Below are 20,237 nucleotides of genomic sequence, written 5' to 3' on the forward strand. Positions count from 1 at the left end.
GTATCGCAGTCGTAAAGCACTCTGTATAAAAGTTTATTGTAAAACTGTTTCGAATGATCATGCGGAGGGAAACGAAGACTGCGGGAAACCGAGATAGGTATCGACCCGTCGCAAGATTTTTACTTCTGGATTAAACTCGTAACATTAATGGGCGCGGCAGGACAATTCACCCCAATTAATCTCGACGTGCGAGGGAGGAAGCGGATCTTATACGGGATCAAACTAAGACCGGGAGCATCCTAATCTGCATCGGCAGATTGCTCTGAGAATTGACACCGAGAATTTTGTCTCCACCCTTCGAAGCGGCAACATTTGACGTCTCGTCCTGAATCAAACCCTCGGCCATCGTCTCCTTACGACTTCTCCCGCGCCTTTTGCCACGAGACACAAACTCGATGCATATATTACGTCGTTTTAATTGGAAGCCATTCCCTGAGCAACTCGAGACTATGTAACAACGACGTTATATCTGTTCTTAACAGATTTAACTTATACTTTTATTGTTATATATCTGTGAGTATTGCCGACGAGCTCGGCAGTGCGTCATTGCTCTCTTATGCATATCATGCCGTAATTACGTATATCTTGAATCTGGGCCTAAATTCTTTTTTTCGCGTTATTGACCCAGAGTCCAGAGAAAATACCGAGAGAAAACGATTTTTTGATACTATTTTTTTAGCTCGTAGTATATTAAATATAACGAGAAACACATAATTGCCATCATCCGATAATAAAGTCCAACCGCGTATTATCTATCTTATCTATTAGTTATAGTCAGTATCGATAGCAAGAATGCTCTCTTAGGTCTTGACCGACTACTATAAAAATGCGCGTATAGAATTGCAAATATATGGAAATACTTTCTCAAACTTTTGAATGGTGCAACAAGAAAGAGAAATAGAGACGGACTCACGCGCCGCTTAAATTACGTATTTAAACGTGGAAAAAGACGCGTTGTTGGAGACGCTTCTATTGCAAGACACACATTGCTCTGCATTTTACACTCAAAAGGTATGTAACATACAATATCTTGTCTCGTTTTTTCGAATAGGTTTTTCCCGGATAAAAGAATGCGCGTTTGATAAAAGAATAGAAAGGTACTCGAGCGAAAACATCCCCTTTTATCCGATCCAAGGCGCCCAGGCATTCCAAACGTTTCGTTTAATTAGCACCCTGCGTTTTCTCGCAGCTCGTAAAGGGAACGAACCGGCCGATGGCTGCACGTGGGACGATCGGTAGTCGCGTAGGGAGGAAAAAAAATTTCCGGCCGTTTCACGGTAATTAAAAATGCTGCAATAAAAAGGAGACGGTTCTTTAATTCGTAATGGCATAGAGACCGTCCCGCTAAGACTAATATACCCACGCTTCTCTCGTTTGTGCCGATCGACCGATTCCGTATATCTCCATAATGCTACGCTACCAGATTACACGATTAATCGTTTAATTAATTATAATTGATATAGGACATTAATTCGCGAGGCATCTCTAATATTAATTACGCTGTCGCTCTTAATACTCGCCAATCGGTTCGCAATAAAATCGACGAACGTACTTCTGAAAATTGAAATAAAATTTGTGATAGTGCGTTATATAGAGTTATCGTTCTTCGTTTTTTTTTCTTCGCGAAAAAAGGAGAAGCGCCGGCGGCGCACAAGCGACAGTAATATAAATCTTACTTAGGGCCGTGGAATACATATGCGCTACGGGCGGAACAGTTATTCATAAGCAATGGACCATAAATTACATAATACAGTGTTACGTCACTGAATTATTGAAAATATCAGTAAATATCGTATCAGACTTAAACGCGAATTCATGTACCCCTCTTCTATTGCCGCGATCTTGTCGGTCTTCTTGTCGGCTAAGGAGCCTGATTTATATACGTTTGGTCAAATATGAGATTCGAAAAATTTTGGGGAAATAATTTTGACTGTAAACCCCACACACACACGCACACACACATAAGCGTGTAGTGCCTATTTCGACACAAGAACACAAGACTATTGAATGACACGTACGTTGACGCGAGCGGGTCGGGCGAGTATTAATCAGGCAGAGAAATGTCATTGTGAGAAACGTTGTTCGCGGGGCAATCTTGTAAAGCATTATTCTAACTAAACTGTCATAAACGGGAGGAAATGAAAAGAGCTGCTTAATAGCTTATGTATGCAAATTCCGCGCAGCAGATTGCGCCGAGTGCTCTCGAGTGAGAGAAATGGGCGGTAGTCGAGAAAGCGGTCGAAAGGGTGACTGTCGCCTGTCGCTTGTACCCTCGAGAAGCTCTTCTTCGCGATATAAACGGAGTCTCGATGACGAACAAGAACGTAAACGATCGACAGCGATCCTTGCTGTATTATTATTTATCGATACAATCGATACGATAAATTTAATATTTTTGGGAGCCTTTTAAAATTTTTTAATTATTTCTCTAAAATTTTGAATTTCACGTTTGATAAAATGTACGTAAAAAGCTCTTTTTTGATTCTCTGATTGCATACGCGAACTTCTTTTTGAACAAACTGCATAAAAAAGCAAAAAGTTAAACAATTACCAGGCAACCACGTTGCGCATCGCGCTTGTGGATCGTGGCATTATCGAGGGCTCGCGATCTAAATTCGAGGAGCATAATTAAAACGGAGTCGGTCCCCCGCGGAATACCGAAGGAGGATCGCTCCTCGATCCGACTTCTTGATCCAATTATCGCCGTCCGAATTATCCGAGCTTCCTTCCCGTTAAACCCCGATCCGACCGCATCGGTTTAAGTCAGTTTCATCTTAAACAATTTCATTTGCATAGCAAATAATCAAACAATTTTCTTTGACATTTAAATTAGGGAAAGAATAACAGGTCGGCGCAAAGTTGCCGCGCCGCCTATAATTTCCGAGAACGTCAACTAACCGAGTATAATTCATCATTTACATTTTGGCTATCCGAGAAAAGCTGACGGGACGTCGATAGAGGCATATTATTGAATTATTTGGTTTAGACTTTTATTTGCTTTTATAATAGCTTTACGATTTTGTCATAACAGACGCATTGGCGAAATTTTGGCCCGCGGCGGAATAGAGCTTCGAGAGTCAAAGCTCGCTAAAAGATATTTCGAAGCACGCATGAAATTCAGTCTTTAGGATTTAGCGGCGAGGAAAGTAAAACTCGCCCGTAATTTCGATACAATTGAATGGTGATCCGCGGCGCGGCGCGGGCGAACTTCAGCGGGCATTCTTATGTATGAAATTCACGTGCAGCGCGGAAAATATCGATGTGAGCTTCTGGCCAGCCATCATATATAGATATTATTGTTATTGCACTTCTTGAAATGTCAGTGGTCGTGGGTGGTGGCGTGTGCGTGTGGCCGGGGATGCGCGTTTTCGGGCGTAGGGTGAGCGGACGAGAGTGGCTCGGTAGGGCCGAGGGGGTAGGGTCGGGGCGTCGTTATGCAAAGGAGATGGTCAGCTCGGTAATCCCGGGATCCCGATGGCCGGAGGTTGTCGCATTCGGTACATCTTGCGGAATTGTTTCTGCAAGATTGTCCGCGAGCAATGGACGGGCCCCGAGCCAGTCGCGCATCAAAGTCTGATGGATGTTTGGCTTTATTGAAAAGAATATCGTACATCTCTCTCCGGGAAGGTCGCCGTCTGGACCGCCGCTCCAACCGCCCTGCGTTACACTCGTGGCTCGGTTCAATTTAGAAGCGCGATTTCAGAATAAAAAGAAACAGACAAATATATACGTTATGCAATAAGGACTGATGCGCGCGCAATGCGCCGCTCCATCGCGTTACAATCGTTCGTACTCGCGTATTATTTTCGGTCGGAGCTCTCTCCGACTTAACTTAAGACGTATACGGTCGTAAAGGAGCCGCTACGGTGTCGCTTACGAGGGTCGCTTTTCTCTCCCATCCTCTTCGCTGGCGCGCGTTATTCGGAGTGCGGACGAGCGTACTTCGAAGAGAGAAGATCGGTGCATCCGTGTGTACGTATCTCGCGTGTCGTATCTCCGAGATGTGGATGAATCATTTATCGAGTCCATAACCCGGCCGGCCGGTCAGTTTTATGCCGGCGCAGTAGAATTTGATCAAACTTCGTTTTGCGGCCACTCGGGGAGCAATAAGCGACCGGCTCGCCCCTAAAACTACGGCCCCGGAGGTCTCGTACCGCGCGCGTTCGGGGTACCGCGTACCAGCCCTCTTCCCTCGTGCCAACCTCTTCGGATCCCATTTCGGAACCCAAATGATCCCCGCCGCGCCTAGGATCGTGTCATAATTACCAAAGTACAAAACGCGTGACGTTCACCGAACGTCGATCGAGAGCGTCGTGAACTGATTTTAGTCGGTCTGACGTCGGGAAATCATTCGGGGCAATATAATTCTGCAATGCCTATATATACAAAGGATATCATTGTATCAAAAATTCATGACGATTTATATTGTACCTGGGGAAAGTAACGCGGCACACGACGCTTTAATTCGTTAAGTTGCAGAATATAGGACGAAACCGTGGGGGGGGGGGAGAGGGTGCGTGCGTTCTCTTTTATGTGGACTAAGATGCCCCCGTGACTCCGTGTATATACGACATAAAAATACTATAAAAACTTTCTTCCTCGTAATTCGAGCCTTCGCTCCCGCTTTACGGATCTTAGCGCGCGCGAGCGATATATCTGAATTACCAACTTGTGTTTTTTTTTTCGGTCGCTCGATCCGGTTTCTTTATTAGATTTCTCTTTAAAACTGTGTATATAAAAGTATAATGTATATAATAATTTTAACTGCAAAATGCAAAACACTCGTGCTCGTCTTTCCGCTGTAAAAATATACGTTCACTTTTCTGAATCGTGAAGAGCCTGAGGAAACCGTGTCATGAATCAAGACGATCTTTTTACCGCCGCGCGCAGGTAAGAGGTCAGGAGGGTAACGTGACTGACACTCGGAATAGGTAATTACGTACGTGAGTTATTGAGAAATTGTACGGAAACCTGCAATTAATAACGCGAAAAGTGATTCTCGGACGCGCGCGTTACAGCTCGCGTTCGAGATAAATGAACTCGACGCAGACGCGCGGCTCCGGATCGGGAGGGAGGAAAGTCAAGCCGATCTCCCCATACGCCGCGCCGTTCGCGTCCGTATACGAAGAAGCCCGCGCTGTCGGCTGTCGGCCTCGCGCAAACTCATAAATCTCGGAGCAAATAATTGACCGGCCTACGCTCCGGCGAGCTCGGATCGGCCGGTGTTGATTTAGCGGCGTTTCGCTCGGCGGAGGTCGATCTGTCCATCCGATCGGATTTACTCACGATCTCTTACCTATCTGCGATTTGCCGATTCGCGACTGAAAATTAGAGATCGCCTTTATATTATTCGTCATTCGAGCGACGACGCATCGCGACACTCGTGTGCTAACGCGACGAGACGCAAGCAAAACTAAAAGTAACTAAAACTATTCTCGGAAAACGGTAGCCACAAAGACAACGGGTTCCGCCGCCGTGGCCGCCGTCCGCCGTCGTCGTCCTCGCGCAGATTTTTCAAGGTACGAACAGACACTTCTCCCGTGTTTCCGAGAAACGATGACGGACAGCCGGACGGAGCCGGAGCGGAGACCGCACCGGTCTCGCGGTTCGCGCCTCGCCACCGGACTGGGCGCTCGTAAGAGACGAGAGCGCGTTCGTCTCTTTTCCTTTTTCTATTTTTTTTTTTTTTTTTTTTTTTTTTTTTTAAAATCGTCAGTCTGAAGCTGCTTTCGGTACTCGAGTGCGCGAATATCACCAACGAAACGCCGATAGATTCGCCTTTTTATCGCTTCTTTTCTCTGTACCTCTGTCGCACTCATATTTCATACCTTTTATTTTTCCCCGAGGAAACCGTACGTAAGACACCGGCTACCTTTCTCTGTCTCGTCGAGCCGAGTTTGTACGTACAACACTTTTTTTCTTATGAGATGTAATCACTGCAATAGTTTAGTGAATAACGAGCTATTGTGAAACTAGCATCTGGCACTATATTAACGTGGCGAACCGTAACGGTATTAGGATAATGAACGTGACACCAAGATAAAAAACGATGTTGCATATTCACCAGCTTCGGTGGAGGGTGAGAGGCCACGTTACACCGTACAAACTCGCGCGCGTAAGCCAGCGGCAACTTTACGATCCTATATACCGACGAGTTTATTCTTTTATTACGTATAACATGTACCGACTTCCCATATCTCCACGCGTCATATTACTTTAGTACGTCTTCCTCGGTTCCGTATCTCGTACCGAAAACAATATATTTGCTTACGTTGTGTAGCATATCTAGGCTAGCCTCAATCTTCCGCGAATGCAATTGCGCGTGGGTTAATATACAATTGCATTAAAACCGAAATGGCGTTTCGCGCGCGACGTCGCTAAAAAATTATCAAGCTCGGAGATCGAACATCGCGTTTTCGGATCGAATCGGCGTCTACGACAACGATTGCAATATTTTGCAATCAACCGGCCCGTAACGTGCGCGATCTTGTTTCGTCACCCGGTACACGCGAGGATCTCGAACGAGCCGTTGTTCTTGACTCGCTGACATAGATGTCAGCGACGATATCGTCGTCTGCCGCGGTCTCGAGTTACCTCCGTATGTTACCGGGTCGTTAGATCTACGTTTCGTCACAAACACCAAACCGGATCTCCTCCCTTCGTTCTTATCCGCGTCCTATCTGCCGAATTTTCTCCTAGTCTAGGAGGAGAGAATTGATATCGTCCCGGACTTGCAATGGCTCGCCGACGACTCGCCGCGGCCTGCGGCTCGCTGCGATCCGAGTTGAATGTGCGGTCATAGCTTAGATTTTAAAACATTTTCAACGTTATCGGTCTAACGTATCAATTCTTGTAAAGGCAAGCAGCTCAATGCATCGTTTGCAAACGGTCGCGTTCGAGAAGTAGTGCTTCGCCAGGCAGGCGCCCCGCGGATTCGCGCGGGAAAGCGCGGCAAAAGTGTCGGCGCGGCAAGTGCACGTGCATCGACGAGCATCGCGCATCATTATCAAGATTATTGAGCTAATGATCGGCCGGTCATCCCACTTGTTTATGATCGCGTTTTGCTCGCGTTCTTGCCTCTGTAATTAATTTAACCCGCGCGCGCGTTTCTGTCCGTTTCCTTTCACTCGGCCGAGCGAGCCCCGGCGAAGGTGTACGAGCGAAATACAAACCGCTGATCAAGCTCCTCTTGACGTACGACGATATGCCAACCCGCTCTTAGCTTCGACCTTCGTTTTGCGTTCTTGGATAACGATATATTTTTTAGACATCGTTCCCGACGAGCTCTCCCTCTCTCTGCGCGAATCATTCGCGATAAATTTGCGAAGATGGGGTACAAAATATAAATTTCTTAATAAAGAAAACTTTGTTCAAAATAATGTACAACGACGCGCATGCCAGACGCTCGAGCGAGAGTCTTAAGGATATTTTTATCCCGCAAAGTTACGTTAGCCAGCTTACGAAGAAGTCCTCGCGCAAATCCGAGCGCCGAGCATTAACCCGAAAGTCTCTCGCCGCGGCTTAAACGGCGCGTTAGGTCCGCGAGAACAAGAGGCATTAGAGAAAACTTAATTACGCGCGAAAGTCCACTTCCGCGCCTCTGCGCGAATTCTCGAGCGCGTCTTATATTACGATTTCACCATTACACTCGCCGTAACGCTCGCGCGGCGCTTCGGCGGAGTTACATCCAACTTGTGTGTTGCGCGAATCGCGAGATTAACCGACCTTGCTCGTCGTACGTAGGTATATCTCACGCGTAATTTCGCGTGTTACCGGTTCCTTGTCGCCCGCCGCTCGCCCGACCGGCTCCGTACGTTCACCTTACGCCGGAGAGAGAGAAGTCGGCTTTGTTTATTACATAAGACGCACTTTCGAAAGTATCGCTGGGATTAAGGGAATAGTGCACTTACTAAGGGTCTCTCCGTCTAATCTAGTAATGCGGTACGCCTGGGGAGCGAAGGAAGCGGCGGCGGCGGCGGGTCCAGGCATGCCGCGGCAGGAGCTTCATTACGGTATCACTCCGATGGGAGTCATTGTGTCACATCCTCCTTACCTTCTTGCTTAGTCATACTTGTAACTTTCTTGCCGCGTTACTCCGCACCTTTTTCCTCCACGAGTCCCCCACGGTATACGTCGACGTTTCGCGTTTTCGTGAAAGGTACACGATATTACGTTCCATAATATTGCATGCAAAATTTCGACGAATTACCGTTACTTACGCGCGCGAAAAAATTCAATTGTTCATTCTCTTTCTACGTTTTCTCCCTTCGAGGAGGAAATCGAGCGCCAGAGTGCTCGCTCGGGATAAGATTCGCGGGAGAGGAAAGCGCGGCGGGCGGGTAAGTATATCGAGCGATATTACTTAAATCGCGGTACCTTCCCACACGCGGATGCGTGCAACGTAACTCAGCCGAGGTACGAACGAAAGAACGGACGGACGGACGGACGGATTCAGTCAGTGAGCGAAGCCAAGGCGAACCCGAGCCGCCCCTGTAATCACAATTGAAGGCTATTTTCTCACCGCTCTGATGATGCGCTCTGATGATGCCTACCTCGCATATAACCTCATAGGATCATCTCCATGGCGAAACATAGAGCCGGGTTTAGTCTTTGCCGCGGCGCGGTGGTCGTAGTGGTCGTGAGCAGAAAATAAGTATAGAAGATGATGGACGCTCGTAGTAATTCCCTCTAATAATTGAAATGTACCCGCGCCGGGCCGCTTGGTCGGGCCAGTTTGCGGTGCATGCGTACGCCGCGCCGTATACCCCGGGTTGATGCATAATTGCGTATCGCCATCAAGTCGAAAACTAATCTCGATTTCGTTTCGGACGGGACGACGATTCCCTCCTTTGCGAGTGACGATCAGCCGCAGATTGGCGCGTTGGACAACTCGTTTACGCGCGCGACCGCATGAAGATCGGCTCGTTAATCGCGCGCTTTCAACGAGGTCGAAACGACACGATGCGGAGGAACGAGGTGACGTAGGACAATATAGGCGATAGGCGGAACGATAGCGTAAGAGTCCGAGCCGATAGGGGTGACGTGTATAGAGCGGGTGGGTCGGTCCCGCCAATATGCCGTCGTCCATACATCACGTCGGAGCGACCCGACAAACTGGGGAAACCTGACCAGAAATATGATGTCATTTATATGGTAATACATCGGAATCCCGTCATTTAGATACTTCGATGATTAATGCCTCCGACAAGACAGAGCCAGCTGGTTCCCTGCCCCCTCCTCCCCTCCTCTCCTTCCTCATATCGCGCCTGCTATTTCCTCGACTTTTGTTTTCGCTCAAATTCGGACACGCCACCCCTCGAAGTCACTGCATGGCGCTAGTGAATTTATGTCACTCGCCGTTGCGCCGCGATTCGCCGAGATGTGTATTACAAGTATGAGACGACAGTTTCCTCGAGAGATATCGAAAATAAAATCTCTTTCTCTCTTTTCCTCTCGTATAGGAATCTCCATGCGATTCCTCTTAACTCATGAAACTCACGCGTACCTGTCAATCAACGTCAAAATCGACGATGTTGTACGGAGCCCAGGATATTCGTTCAGTCGAGGATTCATTTAGTCCGAGAAGACTAAATAGCAGAATCGACGATAGTGACGAAATGGGAGGCCTCGGTGATCAATCACGCCGCGGGAGCTCGCGTGCCTCGCGTCGCGGACGCTACATCCCCGCCCGCTTGTACCGTTCAAAGGCACGAATCGACTCTTAAGCCCCGACAACACCCTCCTTACGGATCGAACGAGCCCTTACGTCCCGCACTTCCCCCCCCCCTGGCTTCGTTTGCCATCCCGTGGACTGACATCCCGGATACCGGTAACTCATTGGTATTCCCGAGAGGTGTCTCGCCCCCTGCGAAAACCTTGCAAAAAGTGTGAACTTAATAAGGAAAGCCTCCGTGAATCTGAACCATTTTTCTAATAAATAAGGGTCTTGCGTGGAACGATTCGCATCGTCGTGCGCGATATTAACGGATGGAAACACGCGAAATATTTACGACTTGGCTGCAACAGATGTAACATTTCCTGACACAGCAATAATATCCTGTGTATCTATAAAATATACTAAGGATGATGTACTTTAATATACTGAGAACATCCTTATAATATCTTCACGATAATGCTTCACGATATTCTCTGAACATTCTCAGAACATACATTTGCTGTTAGGGATTGGAAATATTCTCGAGACGATACTTGAGAGCGTAAAATTTAAAAAACGACAAAATAATCAGGAACATATCTTGCAGAGGTATATTCTTCGCTTTCTGAAAAATTCGCGTTGGAGCGAAACAGCTCTCTCTTCCCGTGATCTTGCTCTCGATATCCGTGACTCGTCGCCGATATCGGAAACGTTGCGTCGCTTCGCGCCGCGGCACAGAAAGATGACAAGCGCTGAACTTAGTGGGTAATTGTGCGGTCAGGACCCTTCTTGCGGCGTAATGAAGGAGTCGTCAACGAGGCCTATCTACACTCAATTAGCGTGATTACACGTTCCCCCCTTTCATCGCCCGGAATGCCCCGCTGCGACACCGCCGTGCTCGGAAGGCTGGGGTGTAATTGCGTGACACGCAGTACCGAAGCACGAACCACGTTTCCGAGATTGAGCGTTGTAAAAGCGCCTCCATTACGATCACTTCACGCCCTCGTCTAACGAGGCATTTTTGATCGCTTAATTAAGGATTTTGGATCTTTCATCCAGGTACCCCGTTTTGTCTCACAAAGTGTGCATCAGTAAGAAAGATATATATTATGAAATTATGTATTTCGTTTATATTTTTCTCTTATATAATACAATTAACAATTACAAGTAATTAATGAAATTTAAAAGGAACTCGTACTTTTTTTAAGATTATCGCACGACATAAATCTTGGAAACTTTGATACGGTAATCTCCTACATTAAAAAAAAAAAAAAAAAAAAAAAAAACAGAAAATATAACAGCTTGTAAGATCATGATTAATTAAAAATTACATAAGTTTTAATTTAAAGCGTAATTTGAATTTCGAATTTAACGTTCGAGTCATATTTCTTCGCAGATTTTTGTAAAAGGAGAGCTTGAGGCTATACCTTTCTCTCCAGCCTTGCCTGCCACCGCACGGCTTCAAGTTGTACCGGTGAACTTGATTGTTCTTTTGTTCGTCGGTACAGCAGATTTCATTGGTCCAAGGAACTGACAGACAGACAGACAGACAGACAGATGACAAATCATGATATTCGAGTCATTGGTCCATCTGCAAAAGTGTCCATCTTGCAGTAATATAAACACGGTAATAAACTTCCTATTATTAACATTGATTATACATCTTAAAAATTTTATGAAACATTTTGCATTATTTGCACAAACAATAAACAAATGGATGTAATTGTTTATCATAATTGTTTTATAACAATTAAGAGCATATGATAATTATTTTATTTGATTATCTACATGTGATATAATTATAAAAAATGAGCGAAACCTTAGTCACCGTTTGAAAGTGCTTTAGCGAAATACGTATGTTTGCAATTACGTATATTTTATATGCACTAATAGCTAAACAAATATTTTTTGTCATTTTCGTCAACATTACATAGCGGTGGGACAAAGATATCATTATTACGCGTCCTTTCCAAGCGACATCCTATTCGTGATCGCGCGAAACGACTGATTAAGATTCGCGTAAATCCCATTAGGGGGTCTAATGCCTAAAGTGTAATATGTGCTATATTTATTTGGGGTCTTCGGTTTAGGAGCCCGGTCTTGATGATATAGCGGGACACATGGTAGAGACAGTTTATAGATGACATATCCTATCGTACAGTATTGTACAATATGTTCTACATGACATAACGTAATCATCTTTATTATCTCACGCGCGTCGTGAATATTATAGATATAGATGAGTAAAATAAATGAATTTTCTTGTGCAACTTATATACATTTTTTGAAATATACTAAAAGGTTCTTTTTCAGCGAAGTAAAGAAATGAAAAATATTTAGCAATAACAGTATTGCAGTAGTAAAATGTGGACAAATAAAATAACAAAATTGCGACAGCAACTATAAAACGTATTTCTAATAATTCAGACTATAATTGACTTCTCTAATAGTACAACGCTAAGAGATATTTCACGATATATGGACAGTCGCGAATGAATATTGCGCCTGATACCGATATATACGTTATAGGTATGCGTCATTTATATAGAAGCTCCTCACATAAATATTCGCCACTTTACCGCGAGGAGAGAAGCGCAGCAGAGAGAGGAGCGCCCGAGCCAGGATATCTCTCGGAAAATATGGAATGGCTCTTTAAGACTGTTACTGCCAGGATCAGAACGTTCAGGAGCAGATGGGGAGTTGTTCACTTGCTCCTTATAACGCGTAACATCGGTCGAGGAGTTTAAAAAGCTATTTCACGGCGGCAGGGTGCATCTGTTTTGAAAATCTCGCGATTTTAAGAGACACGGGGGAAGGACTCCCCGGAGGGGAGACAGGGAGAGAGAGAGAGAGAGACTCGACTTGTCAACCGGTTTGAGGGTTCGCGCATCCCCGAATCTCCTCGGTGTCGCACCCCAAAAATTATTGGACATGCCAAGAGCCCTTGTTACCGCGTGCCAGAGTACACTTTGCGGAATCGGCTGTCAACGCCAACTGTCAAGATCGGCCGCAAAAAGTTTGCCGTTTTGCGGTCATACATACATTGCGTCTGGTCGACAATAGACCGGGTACGATATTATAATTTAAGAAAATATCCTCTGGTACTATATTTATAAGATTATTAGAAAAAGATATATATCTATCGACGCGAGCCGGACGTCGCGTTCAAGTTCGAAAAAATTGTAACTTCTAACTAAATTTTGATATTGTGTCTCTAAATATTATATTTAATAGGCGCGACTATTTCTCTAAAAAAGAAGTAATTAATTTTCGTAAAACTTTTGATATCCCGTGTGCGTCACAGGAAGCGTCTGGAGCACTGAATATTCCGAATGACCCAGTAGGAAACAGGAATATATTAAATTAAATGCGGACGTAGACGCGCTTATGAAGCCCATAAGGGAGGCCTAATGCTTACACGCGGATTCAGATTAGGTTGAAGAATTATGAAGCGAGTTAAATCAGCGGCGAGATTAGATCGGTTAGGCACTGTTATCTCACCGTACTCTCCGTCGCTCCCTCCAGTTATTTGCTACATTAAGATAAGAATTCTCTGGCTAGCATCGAATTTGCGCTAACTTGTAAGCGCGGTCGAAGGACCGAAGTGCGCGCGAGTTCTACATATATTATTATACAGATAATTCTAAACAGGAGTAAATTCCGCCACGAGAGATTTAAATTCCCTAATACAACAAATTACTATATTTCACACACACGCTTCGCACTAACACGTCTCTCGACGCAATCGCGCTTGAAAATACAAGAGACATTTCCGGAAAGGACGTTAGGTTCATCGATCGTCGGACGGCGTTACGGTGCGTTTTATCGAAGGAAGGGTCAACTGACCATCCGACCGTCCGAGCGTAAAGGTATTCGAAGCTCAACAGCTAGCTCCGAAACGTTACCGGGGGGGAAATCCTCCAAGGGGTGCTCCGGTACGGCATGGCACACCGGGCGCGGAAGAAAAGACCCTTCCGGCCTTTCCAAGATCGCGCAGGGTGCGACACCTCATTTCCTTATCTTTAACAGGCCGTTACTTCTCCGTGCTTCGTTTCTTGACGTTCTTTTATCTGTATACCCGCGGGAAAACGCTCCCACTCTCGCGCGCAATTGACATATACCCTGCGTTTGGTAAAAGGAGCCAATTAGCGAAGTCATGCATTCTGATTATAAAGCCGAACGTGTAAACGTAACATGTGTTTGTTATTTCCTACTGTGATTCTTTAAGATAAAGTATCCTAACGTAAAAGAAATGATAGATTTTTATCTTGATCTCCTGAAAATATAATTAGAATCACATTATGCGATCGTGCGACGCAGTCATACGAAAACAACGGATGATCGAACGGGAGGATCGCAAATAGCGTATATATCTATAAGATACGATACTGGAAAGCAAAAATCATCAGTCAGGCCGAAGATCTCCAGGAGGGTGATGTCCGTCTGGTGTGTTCGCCCGCCGGCCAATAACACCCCATTCACCCTCACCGAGTCACACACCCCGGAATCCAAAGTCGTCGCACCCTGTGAAAAATGATCTTCCCTAAATTGCTCGCTTACATGATAAATATACTACTCTCGGCGTACATATTGCCTTATGCGTAAAGAAGCGTGTCGCGCCGATGTACCATTTGCACTACATTTAAAAATATTGCCTCAACCTTATTGTTATTTTTGTAACAACACGGACTATAAGAAAACTGAAATTAATGAGCGCCTTTCCCCAAGAACTAAAATCATTTAGATATATTATATTTATACAACTGCATTTAGATATATTACAGCTTTCTGCCTGACAAAAAATGGACGGTCGGATAATCTCTGAATTTCATTTGCATAATTAATACGCAAGTGTATATTATGTCTGGCGCGCTTGTTGTTATCCCGATATCGCGGGAGAGAAAGATGTCGAGCCGCGGGATACCGTTACCCGCCACCCTCGATACTGTTACCCTGTTACCCCGAGAGAAAGATCTGATCGCCGTTTCGATCTCGGACGCCTTAACAGAGACGTAAGGAACTGCAGCAGGTATAATATAATATATTACCGGACGCACTGCACGCCGTTACGTTACCCTGCGCTCTCTCCGAAACGGGTAGTCGTGCGTTCGTGCTCGTAAAAATGGAGATCGCAGCGCAGATGAACGAGGCGGTAACGGATTCTTCTATCACCGTTCTATCGCCTCGCGCCGCGCGCGCCGTCCCGAAACTATTTTACGACGCTCTCTCGTAGCTCTCTATCTTTTTCCTCCCCCGCGTGGATCAGATGCGATACACACGCAACGGAAGCGGCGTAACGAAACGAAGAAACGCGCAGTCGTTTCGAGTAATATTTTTACGAGAGTTTTCGTAATATTCCAGATTTTCTGAAATATGTATACGACTTGTCCGGCGCTGTGATCCGCGCTGATATATTTTCCGACACGGGGCACCAGAGTGCGAGTGTCCAATAAGCGCGTTCCTACAGAAAAAACGCGGTAGCAATAATTTTAATATATAGCAATCGGATCCGCGTGGTACAAAGCATCGCCACCGTATGCGGTTTTGCGGCTGGACGGTCCGATGCGCGGCGTAACGAGGAAACGGCGCAATTTTCAACTACAACACACCAACAAGCCTAATGTGTATTATGTGCGTATATAAGCGAGAGCCGTGAACGGATCGCGAAGCGAGACCGTGTATATGCCATTGTGCCCGGGTAATTCTCGATATCCTGCCGATGGAAACGACGTGGAGCGGGGATCCACGGCCGGGCTTCGCATCGCGGCAGGACGCGCGGAAAGGGGGAGAGGGGAGATCGTAGATCGATTGCCGGGCATACCAATCATTGCCGTAATACCCGCGGCATCGATGACACCTCCACTGGCTTCACTATTCTCCGCTCGCTCGTTCCTTCCCCTCGTCGACTAGCGCGAGGCACGCATGCCTCGGTTCGGCACGACGACTCCCTTCCCTTATCTCGTATAGTACGAAGCTTGTACGTCGGGACGATTCGAGCCCGACGACGACGGGGTCGGCGGAGCATTCACGAAAAAAAAAATCGTCGTCGGAATCCGCCGCAAGAGTAACGAGATCACGGCCGGCAATCGTCTTAAAACGGAAGCTCGTCTTGCGGAACGTCCCGTACGCGAAGCGTAATATGTCCCTGGCATTTGAGAACTTTTTTGATTTATACGCACGATTGAAAATCGTGTCAAGTCAGGCTTGTATACGTATCTCTCTCGCTGGCGGCTCGGAGATTCCACGGGGGAATATATGCCTCGCTTCGGATCGGTTCTGTATCTTTTCGCCCCTTCTTCCCCATCGTCGCTTTCTTCCGACGACGCTGCGTTAGTTACGACTCGGGCTTCCGTACCCCCGCAGAAATAAATTTAGCAATTATCTGCATGATCTCCGCGTGGCCGACCGTCGAGCTTGTTCATTCATTTTCCGCGCGAAATATATACAAAAATAATGTTAGCGACAGTATTTGATAAGTCGCCTACGTGTCGACGATTAAATTGCAGCGTACCACATTTCGGAAAAAAGTGAGAGGTATATAAATATTTTGATGGACGTAAAATATGCCAAAGTGTAAAACTAATAAAGTTATAGGGGGACAGAATTTGACAGACGTTGGCGAAGGAACGAGAGTCCTTTCTATACGCGTATATTCAACATCTTGTCTCGATGCGGCTGAGAGGGTGGAACGACGCGTTCGTTAACGCGTTTCCAGCGGTCTGGCACCGATCGGTGTGGGTGCGGTCGTATATTCCCTGTGTCTCTTCGTTCCCATTTCAATCTCCAATACCATTCATGCGTTTTGATGTAACCACCTCGGTGACGGTGACGACGCGACGTGGACGTGCGCACACGCACGCGCGCACGCACGCTCACGCATCGCGTACAAGCTCATAAACAAAACGAGCGCGTTTTATTGGAATGTCAAAGCGGAATATTGGTATTCTTCGCGAGGACTCCCCAAAATATGTACGTCCGCGAGTTGCATGCTAATGACCGATGCGGGAACTCGCCGCGCCGTGGCGAGTATCGGGCCTCTCCTGCGCCTCTCCTCGCATCCGGTTGTCAGCGCGCGGAGTCGTTAGATCGCCGTCGCCATGGCGGCTCGATAGCCGCCTGGAAACTCACCTTTCCATTCTAACTTTAGTTCTTTTCTCGACCCGAGAGCGACCGTCTCTTCTCTCCCCTTTTGTCCCGCATGGAAATCGCGAACGGCCGGGGAAATTGCTCCTCCAAACTGGAGTCGACCTAAATATCGCGCCACGTCCTGCTATCCCCGGCTCGACCGTAATACAAATCGGACTCTGATTCGGTGTATTTTATTCGTTCTTAATAATCGCAATGTACATGTAAATGAATCGGCAATGCTTGTCGATTTTGGCTATCATTTTTTACGGACGAAGCGTGGCGTCGCGTCGCGTCGTGCCGTGCGATCGAAGCCACCTCTGACGCAACTTACGTAACGAGCGAGGCATTCCTTTTGCAACTCTCGTTGACGCGCGTGGCTGATGACAGCATTGATGACAGCATTACGATCTGACGTATCGTATATTGTATATTAAAATCACCAAAATCCGAACCGATATAATAAAAGTATACGCGATACGAATCGATCGGCGCGATCGTTGGTCTAATAGACGTTAAGACGTAGCGTGTCCGACCGTTTCGTCCAGCGTGCATAAATCGCCGCGCGCAGTTTCCCCAGTCTCGGGGGAACTTTCCAAAGAAGCAATTTTATCATAAATATCGGCACCCTCGGCCAGACAAAACCTACCGTATTGCCGTGCATTACGGTCGTGCGATCGGTATAACAAATTCGCGTGACAGATATATACGTGATAAAGCTGAGAGAATCGAATTTATTAATTAACAGAAACACAAATTTACTTGCGTAGCGACAAATTTTTTTTACACGACTATAAAATCGCCAGAATTAACGTAGCCGTCACGAAAACCATAAGAGAGAAACCCAGTAAGATCGATATATTATGACGCGATAAGCATCACGTGCAACGCGACGATAACGATCTTAGGTCACGGTCCTGCCGCCGTTTACGTTATGTCAATCCTGCGAAGCGACCACTCGCGATAACGATCTCTCGTGTTTCTCTCGCACAGGTGGTGAATCTCCAAAGACCTGTCTTTCGCCAGGTCCTTTTCTAGACGCGACTGTTTACAATCAACGGATCGTTAATCGCAAAATTTGAATTATTAAACGGTTACGCAAGTATATCGCTTCGTCGGGATTGGCCGTTACGACGACGGAGAAATCACGGGTGCGCGAAAACAAACAGTTGCCTTCCAGGTTTGATTAAGATATTAGGGGGTCAACGGAGGAGCGAGACCGCTCTCTCTCTCTCTCTTCGCCTCCCCCCGACTCGAATCCGGTATGTATTAGCGACGGCGATACTTAACGTAATTGTCGTAACCCGATCCCGTATGGTAATGAGCGTAGGCGAGAGAGAGCGGGTTAGGCGCCGAGCGAGAGAATGTTTAACCTGCACGCCGGGGACGGCGTATTGTTATTTTAATGGGCATTATTTGATTTTAAAGTTCAGTGAATGCCAGTGTGTTCTTGAAGGGGGATGTGATTGCCTCCGCCGATAGGGTCCCGGACCCTGTTATTTCCTTTCCCCGAACCCCATTTTCCGCCGCTGGTATATACGGCTGCTCTGCCATGCCCCTGCCCGGTTGTCAATCTACGCCACGGTACGCCTGAAAGTCCAAAAATTGCCATGTTCTCTCGAACGTGCGCAAGAATGCAGGGCTATCGCGTGGAAGGAAATGCGCTTCGAAAGAAACGATTCTTTCTCCCCGATCAAAATTCTTGCCCCGTCGCTGCGAGAGGACAAGCAAGAGCTTCTCTCTTCCTCCCAAAATTCGCTTCTCTCCGCTTATTCTTCATAATAAACCTTAACGAGTATACTTTGACAGACCTTCCGATGCAAAGAAATATTTGGATATTTTCTTACGACTTGCAACGTGTTCTGCGAAGACTGGCCCAAGAATGACTAGACAGAACGCGACTACTTTTCTTCCTCTAAATTAGCGACGGACTAGGAAAGGTCTGCGGGATCGTGGCCCCGTATACCGGTTGATTTGCTACAAAGGGGATGAAATAGACGGAAGCGAAGGGGGATCGAACCACTAAACTCGCGTCCAGTAAATAGAATCTAATCAACTCCAGTTGCGGCCGATCGGTCAGATTTCCAGTCAAAGTAGCCTTCACCGACCAGTCTTCGTGGAATATCCTTTTTCAAAGACAACGCACGCGAGATCGTTCCCCGGATGGCGTTAGGAGCGTCACGTTGGTCGATGAAATACGCGTGTAACCGACGGTGACGGAACGTCGTGGCGTTAAAAAGGGAAAAAAAGGTAATATCTTGACAAGAATGTGCACGCAGCCTGCGTCGTGGAAGGAGCAACGCGCCGAGGACGAAGAGATTACTCCGGCCTGAACGAAGACGGCAAGGCATAATTAAGTAGCGCGACAGGGAGGGTGCCAGGACGGTGTAACTACGGGCGCTCTTTTTTTTCCGGAGGCATTAGGGCGAGCGGTTTTTTCCTTTAATGTTAAAAAAGTTACGCTGATATGTGTGCGTGCGCTAACGGTAGGAGAAAGCAATTTGTTTCGCTAATCTTTCTCGACGACAGACGTAATTGAAACCCCGACGCAATTATGAATCGCGGGACAAGGGGACGGTCCTTACGCGCTCCCGAAGCCCCGCTTCTTTTATTTTTAATACGATCGCCGTGTGTGTAACGTAATTGATAAACGATCAGTCTAATTCTGTCCGTCATAATATCCCGTTATATAGTTATCATATATAGTTTGTAACTAGCGTTCGGTGATTAAAGCGTAAAATTCCGGTTTTTATTGAGAAATTATGAGCAATAAAGTATTGCAATTCATACTTGCTTGCGTCAATGATTACATATCATTATTATCGATTGATAATGAATTACGTTTGAGAAATACGTAAACAGCGAAAATCGTAAATTTTGAAGTAAGTAAATTTATATATAGAAAAGGACCAAGATTCATTAAGTGAAAACCGATGGCGAAATGAGCTTAGCCATTACGAGGCGCGACGGAAGCGTCGCGGGCGAGCGGACGGGGAAAGGCCGCCTCGAAATATTTCACAGGGACTTATCTCGCGGGAGTTCTCGCTATCGGCGAACTTTTTAACTCTATTTATTTCGCGCCGCGGTGCGAAGATTCATTCGGTTGTTATTATTTATTACCGCCCGTACCGCGGCGACACCGGGAGGCGTGAGCGGCGCGCGAGGCCTTGCCAACCAAGAGGGTGGCGAGCAATAATCGCCAACAATAAACGCGAATCGCACTTGATTATTATGATTGTCCGACTCCTTTCTGTAGCACCCTCAAATAACTTCGTTTCTCGTTAGTAGCCAGGCTCCCCTTATGCCGTGGCGAGCGGAGGGAGAATTTGGCACAAGAGGCGAAGACGCGGGAGTATAGGCGAAACCGGAGGGACGGGTCGGGTCGTCGGGGAAAGACGGTAGGAGGATAAGATAGGGACGCGGGGAGGGAGAGCGACGCGTTTCCGTTTGCGAGAGA

At 46.6% G+C, this 20,237-nt stretch overlaps 1 protein-coding gene across 4 annotated transcripts in view; it reads left to right on the forward strand.

Annotated features, from left to right (window-relative positions):
* LOC143895260 (protein trachealess-like) overlaps window positions 1-20,237 on the forward strand; it is an 80,561-nt gene that overhangs the window by 34,691 nt on the left and 25,633 nt on the right. The window lies entirely within an intron of this gene.

The sequence above is a fragment of the Temnothorax americanus genome, unplaced genomic scaffold, assembly GCF_048541705.1.
Source record: "Temnothorax americanus isolate GAGA-0224 unplaced genomic scaffold, ASM4854170v1 Scaffold15, whole genome shotgun sequence".
Lineage (NCBI taxonomy): Eukaryota > Metazoa > Arthropoda > Insecta > Hymenoptera > Formicidae > Temnothorax > Temnothorax americanus.